The 23,450-nt window shown below is 43.2% G+C and overlaps 1 protein-coding gene and 1 long non-coding RNA gene across 2 annotated transcripts in view; one reads left to right on the top strand and one right to left on the bottom strand.

The window, feature by feature from the left end:
• TNR (tenascin R) overlaps positions 1 to 23,450 on the bottom strand; it is a 440,410-nt gene that overhangs the window by 223,548 nt on the left and 193,412 nt on the right. The gene's annotated exons all lie outside the window — the stretch shown is intronic.
• On the top strand, positions 1,099 to 5,393 carry LOC128930094 (uncharacterized). The gene is made up of 3 exons (XR_008477680.2): positions 1,099 to 1,360; positions 1,854 to 2,968; positions 4,968 to 5,393. It is a non-coding gene; the product is annotated as an uncharacterized LOC128930094 (long non-coding RNA).

Genomic DNA, 23,450 nt, shown 5'->3' with positions numbered 1-23,450 from the left:
CATTACCAGGAGGCCTCGGTGCAGATCGTTAAGTGATCACCAAACCTGGAATGCCACACTGGAAGGGCACCCCTTGGAGAACACTTACGGGCCCCTAATTGCATTTGCTAGCCATCAATCACCAGGGTAATTTCCTGTCTTGAGACATGTGCTTTCCTCAGTGAAAGAAGCCAAAAATGAGGCCAAAAAGGAAAAGATAAAGCTTCAGAATGAAAGAGAGTTCTGGTCCTCTCTTCACCCGATATAAAGCCCTTCTTTGCCCAGGTGTGGATCTAGGGGAATATTTCTTCTCCCCTTTAAATGGCTCTTGTAGGGCAGGTAATTGCTTACCCAGTGCTTGGCTGGCAAAGTTGTGACCTTCAGGAGCACTAGCCTGAGTACATTTCTTCCTGATGGTGGCTCTCAGGCCCTCCTCCAAGGTAGCCAGTTCCCTCTCTAAGGATCTGACTTGAGGGACAATTTTATGACTGGCCCAGGAATCTCTGTCATCTCGGAACAAGTTCAATGTTAATTTGCTTGATATCGTCCTCTCCCCTGGATCTGCAATTAAGAGGGGATGAGTTCCTAGAGTGATAAAGTTTGGCTTCCCAGGCCTTTGATGAAGGACTCTGCTCTGGATTAGGTTGGGCTGTGTCCAACCTAAAAACCCTTCTGTGTCCCCATCAGTCAACATGAGAGTGGAGAACACAGGACTCTCTGAGCAGATGGCACAGATAGCACCTAAGTCCATTTCCCTCGTCAGGGGCCTAGCCAGGCATCTGTGTGGACCAGGGCCTGCTTCTGGGACTATGAACTGGTGGGGAAATGGTGCAGAACCGGGCAGGGGGGAGCGGTTCCAGTCAAACAGGAAATGGATCGAACTAAGAGTCAAGTGCAAATCCAGTGGGGACATGGTTGCCATTTTGAATGGGATAAACTCTCCAAGGTTACAATGTGCCTTCAAGGATCCTACAATGTCAGTTCAAACATAAATGTAAGAGGGTGAAATTGTTGAAAGCAGGGTCACAGTCACAATGTGACTGTGTCACAGGCCACATTGTGACCTCCCCAAGGTCACAATATGGAGAAGTATTTAAGAAACCTGAGCAAGGGCAAAATAGGGAGGCAAAGCTAAAGCTGAAGAGCTTAGTGCATATAGGAGCAGGCCAGGATGTTGGACACAAGGCCGGAACAACGCACAAGGGGTCCACTAGGCCACGACCATGGCTGGGTGTTCAGAGTTGCTCTATCCAGGTGCCAACCTGTGGAAAATGGGAAGCGGAGGTCCAGGATCAAAGCCAGCTACAGTGTGACTACAAGACCACTGTCCTTTGGGCTACGATGGTTTGAGCAGTCTCAACTTAGCAGAACCTGTGTTCAGGTGAGAAAATTCCCTGAGGAAAAAAAAAGGTGGAAGATATTTTCTTTAGAGTTCATTTCCAAATATGGAGGAATAAGAGATTACTCCAATGTGGAGGAGTGTTGATTGTGGGTTAATACAAAGTAGGCCCTGGAAATGGAAAATATATTTTCTTTAGGCAGCAACTGGATCTTCAAATATCAAAATTCAGTCTGAAACCTTGACTTCTTGGGGTCCTGGTATGATCCAAAGTTGTTGTCTAGCCTTATGTTTTAGAGCGCACTATTACTATGGAGGGTGAGTTGATTCCTCTTTGGATGAGACTGTCCAGGGTGCTGCAGGTTGATTTCCGTCCATGGCGTCCATCCATGCTGTGCTGGCATGCCTTCCAACAGGCATTTTGATTACCAACAATACCCCTCCACACACACACATTTCCAAATATTCCCAGGGTGGGAGGGAGGAGGCAGGCAGGACAGACTCTGGCTAATCCAACTTCTCTCTTGGTCTACAGGAGGGTTGCTGATGCCCCAGATGTTGGGATTATGCTGAAGGACTTGAGGCAGAGGCTTGGCAGTCTCTCAGACCCTGAGATGTCAACTTAGTCAGAGTTGGCCAATTCCCAAGTGGTGGATTTTCAGGACAAGTCCATCCTCATGGGGGAAGAGAAAACCATGCTTTCAACAGTTTCGCCCTCTTACATTTATGTTTGAACTGACATTGTGAGATTCCTGAAGGCACACATAGTAACTTTTTCATCCGAGTCTCCTCAGTCGGTGAGGGCCTGATGTATATGAAAATACGGCCTTGAAAAAGACCAGAGGCATGCTCCCAAATAAAATTCCACTTAGCTTCTCACAGGGCAGTCAACTGTTTGCATAGTTCCCCAGGAAAAGAAAAAAGGAACAAACACCACATTGCTGATCACTTATTACCAGCAAAAGCTAAAAATTGCCGGAGATGAAGAGAATAATAAGAAATGGCTACTGTTCTTGAGAAAGAAGCTCACAGACCAGGAAGAAGATGCAGTCATGTACACATGGAGGAATGTCCACATGGTTTTGCATCCAGGGTTTAATGGATACAAACTTCCTGGAAACCCGTGTGTGGAGTCTGGGAAGGCTCCCCTGATTTCAGCGGAGAGGAATCAGATGAAGATGGAATTGTCAAAGTTCAGAGATGGGAAAGAGTATCTCAGGCAGAGAAAAACAGTTGTGCTGAGACCTGCTGGCTCTCAAGTTTTACCTGAAATCCGTATTCTCAGATGAAGTTGAGGAAACACACACACACTCTCTGATTGCCTTACTGACTTTAGGAACCTCACAGTTCCTTCTGGAAATACACCAGAACCAAAAAGGCATAGCCTGAGTCCAGGCTGTGGCGCATGCCCTGTGACTGGAAAGCCTTTGCAAAACCCTCCAAATCTCAGTTTCTAAAACTCACACATCTACCATTAGATGTATACCTTTATGTTATGATTTGCCCTTCCCGGAGATATTTGCATTGTAAACCATAAGATACTCACACTGTAGCATAAACTAATTTCATCAGTTATTGGTCTGGGACACCGAAAGAGAAGAGGGATGTAAGGGCTGCCATGGAGGACATCAAACGGAGAGAGGAAGAATGGTAAGACCACCAAGAATAGAGATAAAGAAGACAAATTGAATGTCTCTCACACTTTCTGTGCATTTCCAGAAAGGATGGCAAAAGAGGCACCGACTAACAAATCAGTCTCAGGTGCAGAGTCGGGATAAAGCGGGCACTGCATTTTTTTGGTTTTTGCTTTTGCAGTCAGACCACATTACTGCCACGGCAATTCCCTCACAACTAGTCCTTCCTCTGATCCCGCTAAAAAGTGCCATCCTAATAACCGAGGCTGCATGTGACCTCCCTGCATTCAGAAGCTGTGGAAGAAATTTTAGGCAAGGATTCACCTTCCCCTGCGGCCGAGCACTGCTGATCATACTCTTAGAGAATCCTTCAGCTCCAGGGTTTGACTCAAATCTTTGCATGGTGATGCCAGACTCCCAGGAGGGCCAGATTTATCAGAACCTGGGGGTGGTGAGGGGAAGGGAAAGATTTTCAGTTTCCTTTCATTGGTCAGGATGGCTGTAAGAATGTCACAAAGCAGACGCCGGTTGACTCAAGAGAGCTGATGGTTCAGGAAAGGGCCTAGCTCTCAGCGCTGTTGCTGTGACAGCCCAGTCGCACCTACAGATAGCCCTGGCCTAGAGCTGGATGGTTTGGTCTCCTTGGGCGCAGACAAGTACCCCAGCTCAGCTTTGAAAGAGTACAGCCAGACACTTGTCTCCTGCACTTTTCTTTCTTTACCATGCTTTCTGCCCCACCCAGCATTCACTTCAAATCCCTCTACCCTCCTCTTTCTCAGAGCTAGCCGCTTCTCTCAGCCCTTATTATCTCCAGCCTGGTTCACCTCCACCTCCTTTCTGCTCACTGGGTTTCCTGCCTCCACTCAGCTCACTTCCAATCCATTCTCCATGCTATTCCCAGAGGATTTTTCTAAATCAAATCCATACAAGTTATTTCTTCTTAAAACTCTTAAGGCTTAAGGTGTGCCCAATGCCCATTACGACCTGACCTCACTTATTTCCCCAATCTCCTCTCTCAATGCCCACCCTCCCCTGCCTCCTCTCTGAATTCTAACCGTGCTTGACTGCATACATATTCCCAATCCCCAGGCTCGCTCACCCTGTGTATTTGCATCTGTTGTTTCATCTGCATAGAAACGCCAGCCTGATTTCTATTTATTCTCCAGAATTCACCTCCTCCAGGAAGACTTCCTGACATTACAGGGATGGGTTAGATGCCATTCCCTCCACCTCCCGTCTTATACCATAAAATCTCGTAATAACCTTTTCCGAGTTGTGTTGCAGTTGCCATGTATAAATCGGCATATCTTTAGCACCTGGCTTTAGCTTGGCCCACAGGAGAGGGTCAATAAGTATCAAACCAAAGCAGGAAGGCTTAGGGCTCCCCATGGCAGCACCCTGCCTCTATGGCTTGGAAAACTCAATTCACTCTGTAAAGGGAATGAGTTCACATTAAATACTGCTGTATGCTGCTAGAAACTGTGTGCAGAGGGAAAACAAACAAGTGATTAAGTAATGGCAGGCAAGTATTTCACTAAGAGTCCTATCCAAATAAAATAACAGGAAAAGTGCCTTTCAGTACTGATTAACCACAGCTGAGAATTAAAGATCATTTGTAACAAATCATTACAGTCAACTGATTAAAAATGAATGAGTTTGTACAGAGAACCATTACTGAATCTGGGGCTGAAAAAAGACAGTTAAAGCATATTAACATGAAACTCCCAACCTGTCTATACATTGCTGCACGAGGTTGATCTACCATTTATACCAAGGGGATGCCAGAGGTGGAGACAAGCATGCATTTGAGTTGGAGTTCTGCTTGGGGTTCAACCCCATCCATGACTCTATGAAACTGGTAAAGTCTCTCTAAGCTTCCATTTTTGCTACTAAAAAAATGGGGTTAATATCACCACCAATGTTAGATTGAACCATATGAAATTGCCAACATTTGACCACATTTGGCTGATAGCGATGCCAAGTTCATATGGCTTAACCTTAAACTTGCCAAACAGGGCTGTTACGGGGATCGAGATGAGATCATGTAAACCAGAAGATGCTCTACGAATGCAAGCCACCGGAAGTACCTCCTGCCACCAGGGTAAGACAGTGACAACTGGCAGCAGTGTGGTGCTCAGCTTGGCATGCTACTGTACCTGGGGAGAAAGACCAAAAGAAAAGAATTCCTCCAATCCCAATGCAGGCCCTCCCTCTCTCAGCCCTGTCTTTCCTCAAAAACACTATGCCTGTCCTCTCTGGCATTTTATTTGTAAGTGTAAGCTGTATTTAGTGTAAACCCACAGGGAGTTTGGAAGGGGGCGCTGCATGCTTGGATGCACTTAGCCCACCGCATCTCATCACGCACCTGCCCCTGGTATGAGGAAACCTTCGAATCTGAGTGACTGGCATAAAATGAATCCTGTATGAGTATTTGGTTAAATAAATGAATGACCAAATGAATGAGTTCTCAAACCCTTCTTGTCCTGTTGCTTGTTCTTTTGCCATCTGACAGAGCCCTAATAGAGGATAAAGGCACTTCCCACCTACACCTCCAAGCAGTGGAATTAACATAATCACTCTACATCTCTGATTAGATGCAAACATTGACAAGCAATTTTTTCATAATTAAAAATGCTTCTAATGAGACAGCTTATTCTCACTAAAACAACTTCTACATGGCATTGTTCCAAACCCTTCACTTATTAAATAATCATATATATTAATCATACATATATACACACATATAACTTTTTAAACTCTATTTTTTCAATGAAAACTTATTCCACAAAATTCTTTCCAATGCTTTTGCCCGCATGCAGAGCACCCTCTCTTCACCCACGCGCTAACTCATCTTCCTGAAGGATTGATGTACTTCTAGTTTGACCTTCTGCATGTAGCACTGCTTGGAACTGCCAGGCGGAGCTCAGGGCCAGCTTCATGGGCAGAAGACTCAACTGTGCAGTCACAGTGCTCAGAAGGGCCTTGTGCTTGGTTTACTGCTTTGCTGTTGCCATTTTGAAATTCTAAATAATGTTTGAACAAAGAGCCCCAAATTGTCATTTTGCATCAGGTGCTGCAAAGTTAGTAGCTGGTTCTGACACAGATGGAGAAGAAAGGAAACAGTGAGAAAAACTAAAATGTGACAGAAAGAGTAATAGGGTAGTCCAGTTTAGGGAACTCCAGGAGTGACTGAGCTGGCCTGTGGAGGGTCATTTTGGAAAGCTGGAGAGCAGAGCATGTAGCTGCAGAGGAGCCATTTTAATGGGAGAGACAGATTCTAGAAAGGGGAGATTTGCTAAGGAATCCTATGAGGCTGGCACTGTCAGATTCAGGCTGTCAGGGCTTCAGAGAGAGTATTTTCAATATGAAGGCAAGAAGTTAGTCCTCCAACATAGGAAGGGGACCAGGCTTCCTAGAGCCAGAGAGCAGCCAGAGAGTAAAACTGACAAGTAGAAAAACCTGACCACTGAGCTAGTGGAACACAGACTGGAGTACATCATTCACTTATTTATCCCTTCCCTCAATATACATATATTGAGTATCTAATGTGTATGCACTGCGTTAGTTTCTGGGCAATTCCAGAGATGATAATGATTCCGTTCCCGTTCTGGGAACTCATAATTTATGTAAGAAGAGGAAGACATGTGAATAATAACATCATTTGATTAATGTTACTGCAAAGATTGATGTTACCTACTGTGGAGTAGGGACAAGGGGAATGGACAAGGTTTGGGAAGGTTTTATGAAAGGTGCTCAGACTATACTCCAGTTTCTCTTCAGATTGTATAAATCTTTCACCTTTTACTGAAAGGTGCCCAGACTAGGACTTGAAGGATCAACAGGCAGTCACTGAGTTTAAAAAAAAAAATGAAAAGAACATTTGGGCAGAGGGAATAGTGTGAGTAAATACACAGAAATGACATCATGGGGCATTTGGCTACCAATGAGAAGTCAAAACAGCCAAGGCAGAGGGTGCCAGGCAGAGAACAGCATAAACGGGTGTGCAAAGACAAGCAAGGTTTGGTTACGGCAAACATTGAATGCCACACCATGGAGCCTGAATTTTACCTCAGGTATATGGGAGAGCCTTTGAAGGTCTTAAGCAAAGAAGAGGCAAGATCAGATCTGGGGGGATATGGGGAGATGTTGTTTGCTGCAATGCAGAAATGGTCTCTAGGAAAGAGTGACTGAAGCATGCTGAACAGTTAGAGAATTACTGATGGCTAAAATTCAAGCAAAGGATAGTGAGAGCCCAAACTCAGGCGACAGCAGAGTAAAGGGTGGGGAAGAGGACAGAAACTTCTCTTAAAGGTAGAATGAATCATACAGTTGACTCATTGGATGGGATGGGGGCAGGGAGGAACAATTAAGCCTTCTCAGGTTTCTGATTTAAATATTTGGGTTAAAAACATTATCATTAACCATGAAGGAGAATAAAGGAATAGGAAGATAAGGAAATGAGTTGAATTCTGGACATGTTAAATTCAAGGGCATGGCTAAATATGTTCAGCAAAGCCCTGTGCTAGAGATTTGGAAGTCAAAGGAATCTAGATACATTGGTGCTTATTGGAATTAAGGGCATGGATAGGATTACCCAAAGAACGGATGCAAAGCAAGAAGCTCTTGGGAAGACTGTTATTTAGGAAGTGGGTGGAACGTGACAACCTAGTGAAGGAGGCGAGCAAGGAGCTATTGGAAAGGGAGAAGGAGAACAAGTGTGGTGTGGTTTTTCCCTCCCATTTGCTGTCTTTCTTGGAAGTTGACTGTATGTATGTCCCTGCTTGCTGCAAGTCTCTTGATGTCAGGCTTGGGCCGCGTGACTGGCTTTGGCCAATAGAATGTGAGCAAAGGCGATCTGCACTATACTCAAGCAGAAGTGTATGCATCGGTGTTAGCCCTTTTTTTTCTGCCATAGGTCGTCTGTTCCTTCATCCTGGATCCCTAAATGCAGACGGTATATGGAGCAGAGCTATATCTAACCCTCAGCTGCTGTAAAATTTGAGCATAAAGGAAAATCTTTATTGTTGTAAGCCATTGAGATTTGGGGATTATTACTTGAATGTAACCTACCAAAAGCTGACTGCTGCAACCGGAAAAGAATAATGTCTCAGAAAAGAAAACATTTTGAGAACAAGCGAGTGGTCAATAGGGTCAAAAGTGACAGAAAGGTAATTAGGTGTCTCAATAGGTAGGTTAACGGTGATCTTAGCGGGAACAGCTTTAGTGCTGTGGCAGAAGCTGGAGCCGGATTGCTATGGATTGAGGCATAAATGGGAGGTGAGTGGGTGGAGATGATCAGTGTGGATTACTCGGTTAATGATGTTGACTCTGAAAAGAAAGATACAGAAACAGCTTAAGATGGAGATAGAGCGGGAAGAAAACCTTATTCAGGATAGAAAAGATTTGAAACTGCAGAGAGAAATTTGATGTAAATGGAGAGACTGAAATTGCATTGAGCCTCTTTGCCTGAAAACATTTGCACCTCTGATTCCCTCAGAATATTAAAAATAATGATAGCAAACCCATAGTGCTCACTAAGTGTCTTGCACTGCTCTGACTGCCTTGCATGTATTAATTTATTTGCTCTTCAAAGCAACTTTATGGAGTAGATACTGTAGTCATGATTCCCATCATACAGATGAATAAAAGAAGGCATAGGGAGTTTGATTAACTTATCCAGATTTCACACAACTAATAAGTAACAAATGGAGGCCATTCAGTTTCAGAGAGCAGGTCCTTCACTACCATGACAGGTTGCGTCTCACAGAGATATGGAAAGATTTTGAGCTATAAGGATGGTCTGGGAAGAGGATATGCCAAAGATGGGCTATATGCATTACAGATGAGAGATGTGGCAGGGAAGTATAAAGACAGTGCCTCCGGGCTGGGCACGGTGGCTCACTCCTGTAATCCCAGCACTTTGGAAGGCCTAGGTAGGCAGATCATGAGGTCAAGAGATCGAGACCATCCCGGCAGCATGGTGAAACCCTGTCTCTATTAAAAAATACAAAAATTACCTGGGCATGGTGGCACATGCCTGTAGTCCCAGCTACTTGGGAGGCTGAGGCAGGACAATTGCCTGAACCCAGGAGGCAGAGGTTGCAGTGAGCTGAGATCATGCCACTGCACTCTAGCCTGGCACCTGGTGACAGAGTAAAACTCTGTCTCAAAAAAAAAAAAAAAAAAAAAAAAAGAGAGAGAGAGTATACTTCCAAAGGAGAAAGTTCTGGCTTCCTAGAAAGTGGAACTGGAATGTGATGAGCACTGAGACTTCCATTTGGGGTACCAGGCTGGTTTGCTCACAGCCTCCCCTCAGCCCCTGTCAGCTGGACTGGAATTGGAATGTGAGAACAATTAAATGAAGAGGGGAAAATTAGATTACAAGGGGCTGCAGAGGAATCAAAGGATGGGAGCAGAGGAAGCCAAGCTCACTTTTGTGGGGCACTTGTGCTCATGATATGCCCAGCGCTGAGCCAAAGCCAAGAGCTCACAGAAAACCCGGCTGTTTCTCAAATAAGTTACTCAGGATAACGAGCAACATGGTCATAAAGAGGCTGCTTTGACACAGGGGTGAGGTTAAGTGGGGTGTACGTCAATGGCTAAGGAGAAACAGGCTCCAGTGCGACAGAATCTGCTAGTGTAGCGCCCATCAAACATGAAGCAGAATTGCTGGCCATCTCCCATCTTAAAGATGTCCTCTGTCCACTGTCTCTTTGTGAGGATCAAGGCACAGCTAATGGGATGTGGAACTTCCCTCCAACCTGGATTAAAGGTGGGGAGGCCACGAGGGCAGAGTTGCTTTTCAGAGTTCAAAGCTGGAGAAATCTAAAATGATAGCACACAACCAAGTACCCAAGAGTGGCATGCCTTTCAGGAGGCATTTCAAAGTGTGAGTGGCCTTTCATCACTATCGAGTCTACGGTACGTGGTGTGAGTTGTCAGATCACCCCATGTCAGCTCAGTGTTCAGAGGATAGTGTGAACTGGAGAGGATTCCTCTGGCCTCTTCAGAAGTCTGAAGACTTCCCTCCATTGCAGGTAAAGATACACAGGCACGGGGAGCAGGCGAATTTCTCAAGATTGGCAGTGAGCTGAGTAAGGCGAGGGTCATGGAAGTGGGCGAGTGGGCACAGACTCACCTCGAGCTGGCCAGAGTTGATTTTGTTCTCAGATAAGGAGTAGCTGGAGGCCAATGAACAATTGCACTGCCCTGCAAAGTGCACGACACTTTCCCCCTTCCTTCTTTCCTTTGCACTTTGTATAGTACTTTGTCTTCCTAGCTCATCCCAACGCTCCAGTTAGGAGCTACCCCTATCCGGACAGGCACAACACAAACATTAGCTGTCTTATGTATGGCAGAGGTCCTCTGTCTTCCAGTAGGCCCCTTTGCCTCTTGCAAGCCTGCATAGCAGACTGTGGACGCAGGAGCACCAGAGACAACTCATTCCAGCAGCTTGGATATCAGCACATCTGCCCCAGTGTCCTCCATATCCTACTGATGATTCCCATCTCATGAAGTCACATGTCCCTGAAATCCTTTTATGTGGGACTGTCACCACCCTCCATGGAAGAGTCTACAACTCCATCAACCCCTTGCCCACAACTTTGAGCCTCTGTGATTTTTACTTCTCCGTAATTAATTGCTAGCCCACTCTGCAGACCCCTGTGTGCCTTGAGGAGGAAAAGATGAAGTAGGAATCAGTGGTAAGGAAAGATCTGCAGGGGAAGTGAGACTGAGCTGGTACTTGAAGGATGGGTGGCAAGACTTCTCTCATTTAGACAGAGAAAGAAAGAAAGAGCGCTGCAGACAGAAGGAGCAGCATGTGCAAAGACACCAAAGTGTGATAATGCAGAGCGATTCTTTGAGAGGTGTGTCAGTGAGGCTAAAGCACAGGGGCACAGCAGCTGGAACTGACACTGTTAAAGCCACTCTGTAGAGAGTATTGAATGATATGCTCAGAAATTTGGCCTTGGACTTGGCTCTGTCAGCAATTAAAGTCCATCAAAAAATTTTAAGTAGGGATCTGACATGATTAAATTTGGGTTGTAGAACGCTAAAGGGCTACATGAAAGGTGGATTCGTGTGGGCAAAGACCCAAGGCAAAGCGACCTGGTGGGAAGCTGTTGAAATCACATCCAGGCGAGACAGCAGCTGGGTCCTCTTTGACTCCATGGTGGGCCAGGTGGACCATACACCTGGCACAACCGAGGCAGGCTGACACAGGGGCTCTGAGTACTGCTGCGTGGAAGAATCTCAGATCCTTGCTAGGCTACAGTTTTAGAACCCTGTCTCTCCACTCTCCTTTTTCCAGGACAGTGAATAAAGTACATTTTCTGAAGAGGAAGCCCAGAGCCCCTTGCTAGGAATGAAGGCAGAATGGTATATAGAGTAAGACATGCTTTGCTGCCACTCTCTCTAGTAGCAGCATGAGGAGGCCCCTCTATGAATCTCTTCTAAATATTGCACACATTTTATTGGTTTACTGATGCCCAGTTGGCTGTAATGAGAAATGTGCCAGCATCAGAAAGATTCCAAAATCACACCACCTTCCCCTGTGTTAGTCTCCTCCCTCTTCCTACCTCTGCTCTTTCTCTCTTCTCTCCCTTTAATCTAAGACCAAATTGTGTATGACCTTTCTCTCCCTTCAGGGTCCCTCTTTCTGCTGGTTACCTGCTACTGGCTTTCCTACTGGTTTTACTGTAAGCAATTTTTTAAAAATGTGGGATGGGTAGGGAGCTTCTCTGTGGGGGAGCAGCCAGCAGTGAAGGTTAGAAGACATGAGGCTAATGAACTGCAGAATACTAGTTACATCTCACTTGATTACACTGAGAAAATGTAAAACCATCCTTTAGTCATGACTGGCCATTTATCTGCTGGAATGCTCAGAGCAACACCCCCAATCACATTTATCTCCCGCCTTCAGGTTCCAGTCAAGGTTTCTAGAAATTAGTGATTCATCACTGAATACAACAACTACCATTGGAACCTGCCAAGACAGGAAAAATCACCATGTCTCTGTGCCAAGGTGCTGTCTCTCATTGGTAATATCTTCGTGCAGCTGCGAGGGCCAGCACGCAAAATCCGTGCATGTGCCAGGAGCGGCAGGCCCACCTGATTGTGTGTGCCAGGACCATGAAGAACAAAACAGAGTCACATTGCTCCAATGTGGCCCCCAGATCCTTGATAGGAAGGGAACAGGGGAGCCTATCGAGGGTCTGCTTTGGGTCCTTAGGTACATGAGGGTTACTCATTTCGGTGAGAGGAGAGATCTTGTTCTTTCTGGGACATAACTAAAGGGAGCACCACTCCCAATGAAATGTCAAGAGTCAAGTTTGTTGCAATGTCTCAAACACTGTTATTAAAAACCGAAAGGCAGTAACTGTAGCAATGCCTTGATGAGGGTGCAAAGGCTTCTGGTTAAACACAGTGGATTAACCATGCATAGTTATTTCTGCTCCATCCTAAAAACCTCACCACTCTGGTGACAGGATCCTAAGGTAGCCCTCAAGATTTTTCCCTTCCTGGTACACATGCTCTGTGTAATCCTTGGAGCTATGAATATCAGATTTTACTCCTGTGATGAGGTAATATTACATAATACAGTTTGGTGTTAAGACAGAAAGATTATATAGGTGGGCCCATCCTAATCACACGAGACCTTTAAAAGCCTTACTTTTCTTCGGCTTGTTGCAGAGAGGGAAGTCAGAGATTTGAAGCATGAAAGAAATTCAATGCAAGAGAGGTTCTCTCTTAAACCTCTCTTGCTAAGTGGAGGTGGCCAATGGCAAGAACCCTGAGACTCATCAACAGCCAGCAAGACAATGGGGACTTCAGCCCTAACTGCAAGGAAATGAATTCTGCAATCACCCTGAAGTAGCTTGGTAGAGTCTTTCTCTAAGTCAAGCTTCCACATGAGGGTGCAGCTGGTCAACACCATGATCTCAGTCTTCTGGGTACCTGAGCTAAGTACACAGCTAAAGACACCCTGGACTCCTGAACTATGAAAACTGTGAGATAGTTAATTTGTGTTGTTTTAAGCTGCTATGTTTGTGATAAGTTGTTGTGCAGCAATAGAAAGTTAATACAGTCTCTAAAAGGAATAAAGATTTGAGCGCATAAAGGAGGCCATTACAGCAGAGGAGAGGTGGCAACAAATTTTGCAGGAGGGGAAACAGGTGGATGCAGGTCACTAATTTAGAAGAACAGGAAAAGTGCCTGCAGAAGGGGAAGCCAAAAAGTAACAATCTTATTGGGGACTCAATAAGGAAGTGGAGAGACAAGTGCCTTTGAAGAACGGGATGCACATGACACTGCAAACCAGAAGACCAGGCAGAAGGCTGCATGAGGAGCTGCTGGACCCCACAGAGTCCCTCTCTTCCCCTACCAAGCCAGACAACTTTCCAACCCTCACCTCCACAGGAGGCAAGAGGTTACCCTCTGAGATGCTGAATCACATAGACTCTGGACTTGAGCACACCTGTCACAAAGAATAGTAGATGTGAGGGGCAGTACTAAAAACAGGAGCATTAAGTGAGGTTCCTATACTGAACCACGGGACTCTCCCTCCTTACCCCCAGTCCTTTTCCTGTTTCAGGCTTATACTACCCTAACCCCCTTGGGAAGGAGGCTGGAACAATGTCTCTGAAGACATGAAGTTGATAACGCCTTTCCCCACCCTACTCCCACTCCATGTGTGCACATGTATATACACAGATACACACACAGCATCCAATCAGCTTTTTGTGCCTCATTTATAATTGATATGACTAAAAAATTTAGCAGACATTTGAAGTCTCTGTTATAGAAAAAATCAGAAGAAAATGAGTCAGAAAACTCAGGGAACAGGAATAAAAAACCTAAGCAAAAACAATATTTCATCCATGAAACAATAAAATAGGATCCTACTTACAAAGGGACACATTCAGAAAACAAGAAAAAGCTCTTGGATATTGGAGATTAAGATAACAAGAAAAAAATGTTTAAATCGACACCATGTGTAGGAGATAAAAGTGAGGCAATCTCCCAGAAAATAGCACACAAAGATAGAAAATAGGAAAGAAAAGATAAGAAAATTAGGTGATCCATCCCTGGAGGTCCAACTTCCAACCAACAGGAGTCAGAGAAAGACATGAGCAAATAAAATGGCTGAGTGAAAATTATTAGAGAAACGTATAAGAAAATTGTCTTCTATGGAAGATCTCATTAGAAACTTCCAGAGAAAAATAGCAGGTGACAAAATATTAGAAATCTGAATGGCATCTGACTTCAAAAAGCAACAGTGGGTTCTAAAAGACAATGGGGTCGTTCCTTCAAAATTCTAGGTGAAAACAATTCTCAGCATAATGTTATATATCCAATCAAATTACCCATCAAGTGTGAGGAAGGGATAATTGCATTTTCAGATATTAAGTCCTCCGTCTCAAAAAATTTATCTCTGATGCACCATTTCTAAGGGAAGCTGGAGGATGCAAGGCCACAAAATAAGGGAATAAGCCAAACAGGGAGAAAACATTAGGTCTGGAAACAGAGGATCTTAAAGAGGAGAAAGGAGAAAGGGGTCACTGGGGTGCCGGTGAAGGGAGTTTCAGAAGGGCTGAGTGTTACAGACTTAGAAAGCAATCAGTCAACAGGTCGGGAACATCTCCCAGGAAAATGCAGAAATGACACATGGCTTGGGGTACCTATCTGTTTTCAGTATGGCTTGTCAAAGGGTTTGCTAATAATTGTAATTAAGTGAAAAGAAAAATGAGAAGAATAAAAATTAAACTCGAGGACAACCAACAAGTTATAGAAGAGGAGAAATGTGATTATTGTTCTCTACACTGCTTTGTTGTGAATAACACTTACAAAGGTAAAATAATGAAAATATAAAATATCAACTTAAAGAATGATTGTAATTAACTATACATATTGGAAGAACGGAGAAGGGGAATGTGTGCACCTGTCTGGGTACGTGTGGGTGAGTGGAGTGGGGCAGGCGCTGTAAGGGTCTGGGTCTAAGTTCTTACCTTCCACTGGCATAAAGCAACATACGATTCCTAAATCTGAAAAGCAAAAACTTACTCAAGAAATAGCGGTATATGTAAATATGTTATCTAAACTTATTTAGGTAAATATTAAAATAAATGGCTAAAAGTGGTTGCCCCTGAGGAACCACCCTCAGGGTTGAGGAGGAATGAGCCAGGAAATCATTTTTTTGTGAAAAATCTTATAGTACCATTTGACTTTGCAAATTCCATGTCAGTAGCTAGGAGGCCATAGATAACTACCTCATTTGCATAGCACCTCGATAATAAGAACACTCTCCTCTCACTCCATGGTATGGGTGGGAGGCAGAAAAGCATTGTTTCTGATAACCTTAACCTGACTTGACAGTGATGTCCTTGCAGGCGACCACATACCTCCAGTTCTTTCTGTTAACCCCCACAATATTCTGAATGACGGGGCCCATCTGTGGAGAGCGAGACACAACTGTAATCATGTCTTCTACGCATATGGGGCTATCCAGTTTACAAAGTCCTTGCACATATGTTATCTTGTTTGATCTTGCTAACAACCATATGCAGTACTCAGGGTGAGGAATCATATACAGAGAAGAAACTGGAACTCTTAGAGGCTGATTGACTTATCCATGGTCACACAGCCTGGACTCCAAACCACCTGCTACTTCATGAGCTGACTGAAGCTGTCTACCTAAGGCAAGGGGAAATATGACACAATTTTGGAAGAAGTCATTATCTCTGGTACATTGCATATTTGAGGTTTCTAAATCTGTGATATTGAGTCTTTCTATTCTTTGTCTTCCCTGTCTGTCCACCACATCGATTCCTAACTTTTTCCTTCCTGTTCCTGAATTACTCCCATTCCGGGAGTAATTCTTTTCGGATCTTATTCCTGCCTCTTCTCTCATGCCTCCAGATTTAATTATTGCCTTCAGAAATGGAAACACTTGAACTCTGAGTCTAATGAGATAAATCAAGAGTATAAAGTTGTCTTCATCGTAGAGTTGGCCACCATGGCTGGTCCATAGCCTGGGAATTTGAACTAGACCTGAGAGCCCTCGTGATTGGGACCACGAGTCACCCAGGCCATCCCATGTGATCTGCTTGGAGCTCCGTTCATCTAGTTCAGTCTTCCACAAACACAGGGGCTTTGCCACATGAAATACATCACCAAAGATAGATTTCACATTATCTTTTAAGCTTTTGATTTATTCCTCAAGCACACACGAAGTTTGGGGCTAAAGAAATGGTGAAAAAAAAGATGGGAAAAATGGCAGGGATGAAAGCCACTGTATTCAAAACATTAGGGGTTGTCTCCACCCTCAATGGTGGCTGAGGGCTAAGGGGATTGGAAAGGCTCATGTGTAAGCCACCAACACTCTTTCCACCCTCAGATTCCTTGGAGATCTCTTGATCCACTTTGTGATTGAGGTAGGCAGGATCACAGCATTCAGTCTTATGGCTGCAGGCATAATTCCAACATCTGAGAACATTTTCCTCCTAGATATTTAATTTCCTCTTCCAGCCGTTTACCACTGGGGCCCTAAAACCACTTCACAACTCTATCCACCACATCATCTTAGCCTCTTTTGCAAGTCTTTTAATATCCATTGGAAAATAATGCTGTCTTTGATTCTGAGACAAATCCCTAACACTTCTTCCCTTGTTTCTAATTAGCAATATTTCTGTGGTAATTAAGACAAGAGTAGCTCCTCGGTTCTGCAGCATTTTCAATTCCGAAAGAAAGAAAAATGCAATAATAATATAAAGGGACTCTAAGAATGAATTTGTTAGGGGACTTGAGTGTATGATAAATAATTTCAGCCCATCTTGAAACACACACACATTCGTGTACATATACAGACATATGCATATACAGGCGTGTGTGCGCGTGCACACACACACACACACACACACACACAACCCAATTCTGGAAAAACAAGATTGGAAATACGGTCATGTTGTGGGCAGAACAAATGCATTATCTTAAATTCTAGGCATCCCACAAAATGAACAATTGCAGTGAGCTGAGTGCTCATGAAAGATGGCCAGAAACAGGCTGCCCTTCTTCTCTCATGGGATGACTGGAAATGGGAAGCACATTTCCTCCCTGGTCAAACACCCAGAGACTTGGCATTTTCAATACTTTTCAAAGGCCCGCTGCATATGTTCACTCTGTGTTAGCTTTTGTTCTTGCTAAGTGTGGCATGGAGTCAGAGTCCTGCATTGCCAGACAAAAATCGAATACTATAGGCTGAGCCAAGAGTCAAAGGTGCTATCATTTCTACTTTACAGATGGCAGTCCTATCTCTAAACTCGGGTGTGTGCATGGGTGCACAAACGCATGCTTATACATTTTCCTAAGCGATTAACAGAAAGATGTCCTACGTGTCAAAAAAAGATACCTTTTCTGCATTTCTGCCTTCTTAAAATCAGGCATATTTTGAGGCTGGTGCTCATCAGAGTTCAGGCAATGAACTTTTGCTTGTAATTTTGTGAGCATATGTATTTCTCAGGGAATTGACAGATAGCATGGGGTTTTATTTGTTTCAAAATTATAATTATTTCAGACAATTTGGTAATTATTTCTCCTATAGCTAGTTAACTTTGTGCCTTCTCAAGCAAAACTGTGTTTGCCAAGAGCTAGCTGGGGCAGTGCACTATTCCTGCTAAAGATAGGCTCCCAGCTCCATGATTTCTCAAGCCCCCACCCCTGAGCATGTCCATATCTGAGGAGGCTGAGCTGCTGAGTAGAATGGCTCTCTTTGTTTCAGTTATTTCTCCCATTGTGAAATCCAGGATTCTCCCATTCCTATGTCTATTCAATCATAAAAACCACTGGGAGTTAGAGCTCCTTGAGTCTTCAAGATCATCTTATTCATCCTCTCGTTTTATGAATGGAGAATCTGTGGTGCACAGTGGATGGTTGTGCCAAGGTCATCCAACAGAGGGGAAAGGCTGGGCTAGAACACAGCTCTCTTTACTCTCTAGCCAATGCTCCTTTTTCCTCCACGTATTGCTTTAATTCTTTTTAGTTAAGCAACTGGTATAGAACTTCTAGTATGGATTAAGCATAGTGCTAGGTGCTTCAAGCTTAAGAAAGCAAAAAAAAGAGGGAATGGTAGATGTCAAATGAGACAACCTAAGAAGAGAACCCCACACAGTGCCTGGCCCAGAGGAGGTATTCCGTGGGCCCCTGCTTTTTTTCCCCTTTGCTCTCCTTCAGCCCTACAGATACATACAGAAGGGGAAAATCTCAGATATTTGAGGTAGTCAAGTTCTTGCAAGTGTCAGGAGAGGAGCTGATAGACAACTTTGGTTACTCCTTTAGAAGTACATTTTCTAGTTCCTAATAAGACCTCTCAGGCTAGGTCCACACCTGGAAGAACTTCCCTGGTATTCCATAGGGACATCAGCTCCCGGCTGCCCCTCTATTCCAGAGTGTTGACGAATGTGTGGTTCACCCACACTGTCTGATTCATAAGCACATTAGTGCTGACTCACCGACAACTGACAGCAGGAAAAAAAAAAATCTCAGGTTTTGACTGGAAATGAAGACACTTACAAGATGCAAGATTCAGCTCTACTGACGGAATGATAATTGAAACACACCATGAGCTAGTCATCTGGGGAAAATATTGTCAAGGCTGTTTGGTCTCAAACTCAAGCTCTTACACCCATCTTCTGAACTCATATTAGGACCTTCATTTTCCAGGGATTTAAAAGTCTCCTTACTTTACCGTTAACCAAAAACCAGAAGCATAAAACCATGAAGAATCTAAAGTAGCTAACCCAAGTTGTCCCTGATGTCAACCTTGAATAGGAGGATTTGGCTAGAAGGCTCCTTCCAACTATGAGTTGTATGGCTATGAGATCATCACCAACCATCTTACTTCCAGCTTTACATGAATCTATTATTCATTGATTTTAAGCTTCTCTAGACCTTATTCAAAGCAAGGTACACAGGCTCAGACAGTCTGTTTCACCCCCAGATACTTATATAGAATAATCATGTAGAAAGTATCTAATTGAGAGCAGCCAGGGCTGCAACTTGAGTTCCCGGGCCCCTCTGCAAATACGTCTCCAGATAAAAAGACTGACAGCCTTGTTGGCATGTAATAAAATACAGAGCCATTCTGAAGATGGGCCTCTGGCCATCTTTTGGTTTTGGCCACAGCTCCTTGCCTTTTCATTCATTTCCACCTCCTCATCAGAAGGCTAACAGTCTAAACACCAAGCTTAAGATACCCAGATCAGTTAGCAATCAGCTTTAATCATGTATAGCACAACACAAGTAATGTCCATGAAGGATGGATCATATTTAAGTGCGTAAAGGACTGGTATACTGCCTGGTACAGAACCAAGCATGACTTTAGCATATATCTTTTATCTTTTTCTAAATCCAACTTGTACGAAAATACATTATGCCAAAAACCACCTCCTAAGCTCTGTAAAAACAGAGCCTTTTCTGGCAAGATTCCAGGTGCAGCCTGTCCTCACTCCAAGAAGGACCCCATCATCCATAATGGCTGCTTGGTGAACCTGGGTGTCCCTGTTATCCTCACCTTCTCTGAACTCTGGGTTTTTTTTTAAGCTGTTTGGCCTCTCAGCCTCCCTGACTCTCCTCTTCTTGCTACTTCTCAGTCTCAGTTTTACTCTTCTGTATTTGTGCATGTGTGTCCAACTCCTCTGTTGCTCCCTCTCATGTACTCAGGGAGGCACTAGTACTCCTGTGGGTGGCACTAGTGTGGGTGGGACCTGTGATGCACTCCTAACCAACACCCTATAGTAAAAGTGTTGAGATGTCACTTCCATGATTAGGTTGTGGAAGATGATGACCTCTTGTTGGTAGCTTCCCTCCCTTGACAGTTTTGATGAAGCGAGAAGCCATGTTGGAAAGTCTTATGTTTCCAGTATAAAGCAGGGAGCTGAGGATGTCCCTCCACTGCCCCCAAATCACCAGGAATTGAGGGCAGCCTCTCACAGACAATCAGCAAGAATCTGAGACCTTCAGTTCAACAAGCCAGAGGAACTGAATTCTGCTAAAAACCACATGACATTGGAAGCAGATCTTTATCCAATTGAGAAGAGACCACGGTCCTGGTCAACATTTAGGCTGCAGCTTTCAGATGAGACCCTAAGCGACAGGACCCAACAAAGCCATACCCAGACTCCTGGTCCACGGAAGTGGTATGATAATGTGTGTAGTTTTAAGCTATTAAGTTTGTGGTAATATTACTCATAGCAATAAATAACCAATATACATCATACTCGAAGCACCCAACAATATGACAATTCAGTTTCAAAGACTGTTTAGATTCAACAGTGTGTGAGGAGGAGAATAGGAAACAACTACCCTAACATCCCTTTTTGCAGAAGTCCCTCTCTCCAGCATGCTGGACAGTTCACCTCCAACCTCAGCTTGAACTTTGATAGCTTTGAGAAGCTCAGTGTGTACAAGACAGCAATTCTATGGACAACTCTTCCTTTATTTTTCATAATTATTTTATATCCGTGCAGCACTTATTCTGTGCTACTCACTGCTGTATAATGTATATGCCTCATTGATATTATTCCTCACAGTAATTCTATTGGGTCAGTACTATTATTATCCACATTATAAATATGAGGAAATGAAAGCTTAGAGAAGTTAAGCAACTTTCCCAAAATAACCATGTCAGAAAGACTTTAACCCAACTCTAGAGTTACTCAAATACTATAACATACTGCTCCATTCTTATTAGAATGTTCTTCCTTATGTTAAACCAAACTCCTCCTTCTTCTGACACCCATTTATTGATCCCATGGGAGCTTTACAGGATAAAAATTATATTTCTCTTCCATAGAAAAAGTTTTAAGATGTTTAAAGAAAGATAGTTATTACGCTTCCCCTTTTCTTCTTAAGTATAACTCTTTTTTTTTTAGATGGAGTCTCTGTCTGTTGTAAGGCTGGAGTGCGGTGGTGCGATCTCAGCTCACTGCAACCTCTGCCTCCTGGGTTCATGTGATTCTCCTGCCTCAGCCTCCCAAGTAGCTGGAATTACAAGTGCGCACCACCATACCCAGCTAATTTTTGTATTTTTAGTAGAGATGGGGTTTCACCAAAGCACCCTCCTTAAAAACGCCTTATGGAGAGGGATGAATAGGCAGAGCAGAGGGAAATTTTAGGGCAGTGAAACTATTTTGTGTGATACCGTAATGGTGGATACATGTTATTATACATTTTTCCAAACCCAAAATATGTACACCAAGAGCAAATCCTAATGCAAACAGTAGAATAATGATGTGTCAATTTAGGTTCATCAATTATAACAGATGTGCCACTCTGGTGGGGGATGTTGATAGCTGGGGAGGTTGTGCATGTGTTGAGGTAGGAGCACTTGGGAAGTGTCTGTACCTTTCGCTCACTTCTGCTGTGAACTTAAAACTGCTCTGAAAAATAAAAATCTATTTTTTTTTTTAAAGACAGGGTTTCACCATGTTGATCAGGCTTGTCTTGAACTTCTGACCTCAGGTGATCCACCCACCTTGGCCTCCAAAGTGCTTGGATTACAGGCGTGAGCCACTGCGCCTGGCCATAAAAATCTATTTTAAAAAAATTTTTACTATACAAACAGACAAAAGAACAAAAACCCTTCTATGGAGAATGAAGAGTAACTACCTAATGGATATGCAGTTTCATCTGTAGTGACAGAAATGTTTGGAAATTAGATAGAGTTGGTGGTTGCACACATTGTGAATGTACAAAATGCCACTGAATTGTTCACTTTAAAATTGTTAATTTTATGCCATGAGAAATTCATTATATTTAAAAAATTCCTTCCCCAAAATGCATAATGGATATTTCAAACATAGAAAATTATATACAGAGTGAAATAATATGGACCTATATATCCACCCACCAGCTTAAGAAATAAAACATTGCAAATAGAATAAGAATTGTGTTTTTCCACCACATGCTACCTTGCCCTCCCTTTCCACCGAGACACAACCACTACTCTGAAGTTGGTAGTTCTCACTCCCATGAATTTCTTTATTACTCTACTTCATACATATGTATCACTGAACAATAAATATCATTATTGTAGATGTTTCTAGATGTAAATAAATGCTATCATGTTGTAGGTATTCTTATTCTACCTCCTTTTTCCATTCTAATTATATTTGTGAGATTCATGAATATACTACGTTTTTTAGCCATTCTCCTATTGATGAACATTCAGGTTATTTCTGTTTGTAGCCATAACAATGAATGTTGCTAGAAGCATACTTATATGTGCTTTTTATACACAAGTGCAGTACCTTTTTTTAGGTTATATATCTAGAAATATCTTTAGCTCCACCAGCCATTGCCCAGTTACTCTTACGGCAAGCTTCTGAGGTGACTCACCATTGTATTTGTCCTCCCTGGAGAAGTTCTGACTTGTCAGAACTGCTGACAATGAGATGATTGCCTCCTTTGTCCTGGGCAGAATACCTCTAGCAGTGGTCTGAGACTACAGAAAATGTTTTAGCAGTCTTATAACTCGTAATCTGCTAGACAGTAAACCTTAAGTATTTTTCACATGAGTTATTCTTAAACCAGGTATCCCCAGTCTGTACCTGCACAGGTTTTATTTTAAGCCCGAATGCGGACTTTACTTCTATCCCTGTTGAATCTCACCTTGTTAGTTTTAGCCAGTCCCACAGTCTGTAGCGATATTTTGAGCCCTGACTCTGCTCAATAAGCTTTCTGCATCCTCATCTAAATCCTTGATAAAATAGAGGATACAGCCAAAGATGAAACCCTATGATTTACCACAAGATGTTCTCAGATGTTGATGTAATCAGTTCCTGGGCATAGCTGGTCAATTAACCATGGTGTAGCCCTCAATTTCCATTCAATCCACAAGAATATCAAGGCAGACCGTGTCAGGGGCCTTGCCATATTGGCAGTATTTCGCTGATTTACATAACTAGCAAACTGGTGGAATACAGAAATGGGATTCCATTCAATATGCCTTGTTCTCAGTGAACCCATGCTAGTTTCTAGTGATTGCTGCTCCTCATCCAAGAGGCATAAACCGTTTGAAGAGTAATTCATCTTAGGATTTCTGTGATCATCAGTATCAAATCTACCACACTGTACAATATGAAATCCTCTCTCTTTCTAAAAAAATCCAGTTTTTCTCATCTCTAGTCTTTTGGTATCTTTCCCTTAGTTATTTCTAAATTGTGGTTTTATGAGCATTTATGCAAGGTTTTTTTTTTTTTTTTTTTTAATTCTGGCATAAAACTTGTCAGGTTTGAAAACTTTTAAAGCCTCTGGGTAACCACTCAAATTTGTTTATCCAGTTTCGGTTTCAAGATTAGTTTAACAAAATCGATTTTGTTACTCTCTGTTGAAAGATCTTGACTTTTGGTAAAGAAACAAAAACACTTGAGTGATTCTCCTTTCTCCTCTCATCTTTAACCTTGTACCAAGTTCCCCAAACAGTGAACTTGTCCCTTCCTTGT

This window comes from Callithrix jacchus, chromosome 18 (genome assembly GCF_049354715.1).
Source record: "Callithrix jacchus isolate 240 chromosome 18, calJac240_pri, whole genome shotgun sequence".
Lineage (NCBI taxonomy): Eukaryota > Metazoa > Chordata > Mammalia > Primates > Cebidae > Callithrix > Callithrix jacchus.
Note: the sequence above shows the minus strand (reverse complement) of the source record. Positions and strands in the feature narration are given on the sequence as shown.